This window comes from Salvelinus sp. IW2-2015, linkage group LG5, assembly GCF_002910315.2.
Source record: "Salvelinus sp. IW2-2015 linkage group LG5, ASM291031v2, whole genome shotgun sequence".
NCBI classification, from domain to species: domain Eukaryota; kingdom Metazoa; phylum Chordata; class Actinopteri; order Salmoniformes; family Salmonidae; genus Salvelinus; species Salvelinus sp. IW2-2015.
This window is the reverse complement of record NC_036844.1, coordinates 9,561,411-9,566,575: the sequence shown is the minus strand read 5'-3', so window position 1 is coordinate 9,566,575 and position 5,165 is coordinate 9,561,411. Positions and strand designations below refer to the sequence as shown.

Below are 5,165 nucleotides of genomic sequence, written 5' to 3'. Positions count from 1 at the left end.
CCCTGATACAGTCTGTCAGAGCCAACAGGCTTATCAGGCCTTGGAGAAGCAGACAATTACTGGGCTATACAACAAATGAAGGTGAGGTAAGTGAAACAACAACATATTAAGATCATTGCAAGTAAACCCTTCAAAAAAAGCTGGCCTATACCTGTTACTTTCTTTTCAGAATCTTGGTGATTTGTCTGTAAGGCCTATTAGGCTATTGTCTTCATTGCTGTATGATTGTAGGGCTACTGCAACCAGTCTAAAAACAACTATAGCCAAGTTCCTTTACAAACATGTGACATTTTTTGCAGAAATGAAACTCTTTAGTAAGTGGGAAGCGAAACCCATAGCCACATGTTGATTGGGGCCGCTCTCACTCAGGATCGTACTTCTCTTAAACGCCTCACACTGCCAAAGCGTCCGACTCGAGAAGATGGAGATGCTTCCCGTGCTGTTCAACGCTCTCGCACTGCTGTCGGTGTTGGGACGAACTGGGGCAAGAACATCATCGCCCAATACAACCCCTTCAGGTACCTTTTTTCAAATACACAAACACACACACAGGTAGTATTGTAGTGATCCTCTATATGAGGCACGTTACAATTCCCACCAAGTGGGTCAATGCTACTGGCACGATGTGTAGGGTGTTTGCCTTTCACGTCAGCGACCGGGGTTCGCTTCGCTGCCCCACCGTTCGTTACACTGCATTTGGTCTGGGTTCTTTGAAGTGTACAGCAACAAATCACTTTTTAAAGATATACAGATAATATTTGATTGATTGATTGATTGCTGATGGAGGGATTCATTAGTGATTGATTCTCTGCCCCCAGGCCCAGGCCCCTCCACCTCAGACCTGCGTGGTCAGATGATAACAGTGTCATATTCGTATAGCATAGGATTCACCATGTACACAGACGCAATCTTTCCCTCTCCTTCCCCCACCATCTACCCTTCTCCTTCTACCTCTCCTTCCTCCTCCCCATCCTCCTCCTCTGCCTACTCTCCCTACCCCTCTCCTCCCTCCTCCTCTCCCTCCCCCACCACCTCTCCTTCCTCCTCCTCTGCCTATTCCTCTCCCTACACCTCTCCTTCCACCCTCCTTACTCCTCCTCTCCCTCCCCCACCACCTACCCCTCTCACTCTTCCACCTCTCCTTCTCCCTCCCCCACCACCTACCCCTCTCCTTCTCCCTCCTCCTCTCCCTCGCCCTCGCCCTCCCCACCACCTACCCTCTCCTTCTCCTCCTCCTCGCCCTCCCACCACCTACCCTCCCTCTCCTCTCCTCTCTCCCTCCCCACCACCTACCCCTCTCCTTCTCCCTCCTCCTCTCCCTCGCCCTCCCCACCACCTACCCCTCTCCTTCTCCCTCCTCCTCTCCCTCTCCTCCCCCACCACCTCCCCCTCTCCTTCTCCCTCGCCCTCCCCCACCACCTACCCCTCTCATTCTCCTTCTCCCTCCTCTCCCTACTCTTTCCGTTCCACCTCTCCTTCTCCCTCCTCTCCCTACTTTTCTCCCTCCTCCACCCCCTACCCCTCTCATTCTCCTTCCACCTCTCCTTCTCCGTCCTCTCCCTACACCACCCCCTCTCCCTCTCTCTCTGCTCTGACTGTGTGTCTGCGTTACATGGCTGAGGAGGGAAAAGACTTGACTCTCTTCAGCCTCACTCAGGGGAACTACTGGAACCTGTTACTGGAAAGGAACAGTGGGATGGACTTCCTCTCCATCCATTCCTCCTCTCAGTCCTTCCGCTCCTATAGGCTGATGTGGTCCATCGCAGGGCCACGCCCCTGGACCAGCCTGTGCGTTACCTGGGAAAAAAACACGGGCGTGGCCCAGGTGTGGAGAGGCGGGACTGTCAGCGTCAGGAAGAGGGTGTTTGGCCAGGTATGAGGAAAGAAAGTGGTGAAGATGAGGGAGAGGGGGAGACAGGATGAGGGGGTGGGGGAATAGGTGAGAGAGAGGGTGATATACAGTGAGCTCCAAAAGTATTGGGACAGTGACACATGTTGTTGTTTTGGCTCTGTACTCCAGCCCATTGGATTTGATATGATACAAAACGGCAAATGCATTACAAGCTTGATGTAGTCATTGGGTACTATGAATATGGGACCAAATACTGACATTTTTAGTACTTTATTACACATACGCTTAAGTAAATTTGTCCCAATACTTTTGGTCCCCTAAAATGGGGGGACTGTGTACAAAAAGTTCTGTAATTTCTAAACGTTTCACCCGATATGGATAAAGAATACTCTCAACTTAATGCTTACAGCCTACACTCTCATAGTCATATATCATTTCAAATCCAAAGTGCTGGAGTAACAAAAATTGGTTACTGTCCCAATACTTTTGGAGCTCACTGTAAGTGCACCGCCACTGACCCCGAGCCTCTCAACATCCGTCTTGAGGTATTTTCGATATCTCTCCGAAAATATACTGAACTGTCTAATGAAGTAATTCAGCATAATGTATATGAGTGTGTGCCTTTATTATATAGAGTGCCTTCAGAAAGTATTCAAACCCATTTACTTTCCCACATTTTGTTGTGTTACAGCCTGAACTTAAAATGTATTAAATTGAGATTTGTTTGATGACTGGCCTACACGCAATACCCCATAATGTCAAAAGTGGAGTTATGTTAAAAAAAATATTTTTTACAAATTATTCAAAATTAAAAGCTGAAATGTCTTGGGGTCAATACGTATTCAACCGCTTAGTTAAGGCAAGCCTAAATACTGTAAGTTCAGGAGTAAAAATGTAATATTTATCATGGACTCACTCTGTGTGTAATAGTAATGTTGGAAAGGGAATGGAGCTAAGCGCAGGCAAAATCCTAGAGGAAAACTTGGTTCAGTCTGCTTTCCATCAGACACTGGGAGATGAATTCACCTTTCAGCATCACAATAACCTAAAACATCTACACTGGAGTTACTTACCAAGAAGACAGTGTATTTTCCTGAGTGGCCGAATTACAGTTTTTACTTAAATCTACTTCAAAATCTATGGCAAGACCTGAAAATGGTTGTCTAGCAATGATCAACAACCAATTTGACAGAGATTGAAGCATATTGAAAAGTATAATGGGCAAATGTTGCACAATCCAGGTGTGGAAAGCGCTTATAGACTTACCAAAAAGACTCGCAGCTGTAATCACTGCCAAAGGTGCTTCTACAAAGTATTAATTCAGGGGTGTGAATACTTATGCAAATTAGATATTTCTGTATTTATTTTTCTAGAAATCTGGAAACATTTGTAAGAACTTGTTTTCTTTTCACTTTGTCATTATGGGGTATTGTGTGTAGATGGGTGAGACAAATATATATTTAATAAATGTTTTATTCAGGCTGTAACACAACAAAATGTGGAATAAGTCAAGGGGTATAAAGGCACTGTATTATCATGTTTTCTAATTAAATGTGTGTGTGTGTGTGTGTGTGTGTGTGTGTGTGTGTGTGTGTGTGTGTGTGTGTGTGTGTGTGTGTGTGTGTGTGTGGTGTGTGTGTGTGTGTGTGTGTGTGTGTGTGTGTGGTGTGTGTGTGTGTGTGTGTGCGTAGGTGACCAATGGCCCTCCTGTCTTGAAAGTGTATAAGTTTGAGGGTCAGGTAACTGACGTGGAAGTGTGGGACAGAGTCCTCTCCCCAAGATGGATAATGTCCTACATGTCTGGGTTGCAGTCCTACTGGTCCTACACCCCTGGTAATGTGCTGACCTGGTCCAAGGCCATCTACTCACCAATGGTGAGGTTCTCCTGGAGAGAAACACCTACAACTCTGACCATCAGCCTATCAGAGGCCAGCGCCAGCTCCAAGACCAATGAGAAGGAAGAAAATGAGGAAATGTGAATGGAAGAAGAGAGCGAGGGCAGAGCAGATAGCGAGAACACGGCCGTAGGGGAGAGTAGTGATTGCCACTAACACTTACTTTAGATTAGAAGATGTACAGTATGTCCCATCTTCATGTATGACCCAGCGATGCTCCTTACTTGTGATTCACTCTGGATGAATGTCTGCTCAATTCTGATTCTGTGATTTCCCATGTCTGCCCTGATGGTCCACGGGTCAAATGAAGTCCTACTCTGGCTGATGATCAGGTCGTTTTGCCCCTTGCGTTTCCATGTCTGTCAGCTAAGTATCTCCGCTAGCCAAGTGTGGACGTGAGCTCACCTAGCTAGCTATGATAGTGCTAACCGTTAGAGCTGTAGCAACACCTCCTCCCTGACGGAAAACACATCACAACTTTATGCTCACACATAACCTGCCGGGGAAATCCGACCAACAGGGAAAATGAAAACCAATGAATACAGCAGTTCTCAGGCAGGCTAGAAGCACAATATTGTTACTGTTGCATCACATTGGATGACCACAAGTAACTTAAGTTACATACTGCAGCTTTAAATGATTGTTAAAGGATTTCGTTTATTGTTAAATCATTTGAATGATTGCAAGATGTTTTAAAAGATTGTTAAAATGAAGCATGTGGCAAATTAAAAGTCATTGGTGAGAAACATTTGTGTGTTATGTTTATTGGAATAGGGCTTAACCTCGGTCTTCGAAACTTGCCTTTTGGTAAGGTATATACTAAAATGTTACCATGTCAAAACAGCATCATCACTATCTACCATAAAAATGTTACGGAGCACTCAGCTGTATGACTTTAGGAGGAAGCTTGTTCCACCATTGGAGACGGCAGAACAGAGAATAGCTTGGACTGGGCTGAGCAGGAGATGCCCTCCCGTAGGGGTGGGAGGGCCAAGAGAACACAGGTGGCAGAACCGATTGCTTGGGTTGGTACCTGAGGTTTGAGCATAGCCTGTAGATAAGAGGTGTCAGTTCCCTTGCTGCTCCGTTGGCAAGCACCTGTCATGTTTTGTCTTTGATCATCATGTCTTGTCCCTGTGCTTCCCTCTGCTGGTCTTATTAGGTTCTTTCCCTCTTTCTATCCCTCTCTCTCCCCCTCCCTCTCTCCCTCTCTCGCTCTCTCTCTCTATCGTTCCGTTCCTGCTCCCAGCTGTTTCTCATTCTCCTACCTACCTCATTTACTTTCACACCTGTCCCTATTTTGCCCTCTGATTAGAGTCCCTATTTCTCCCTCTGTTTTCCGCTTCTGTCCTTGTCGGATTCTTGTTTGATGTTTGCTGTTCTGTGTCCTTGTTCCGCCCTGTCGTGTTCTTGTCCTT

At 46.2% G+C, this 5,165-nt stretch overlaps 1 pseudogene; it reads left to right on the top strand.

Annotated features, from left to right (window-relative positions):
- The first annotated feature begins 356 nt into the window (after nucleotides 1–356).
- LOC111963876 (DNA-directed RNA polymerase II subunit RPB1-like) overlaps nucleotides 357–5,165 on the top strand; it is a 9,381-nt pseudogene continuing 4,572 nt past the window's right edge.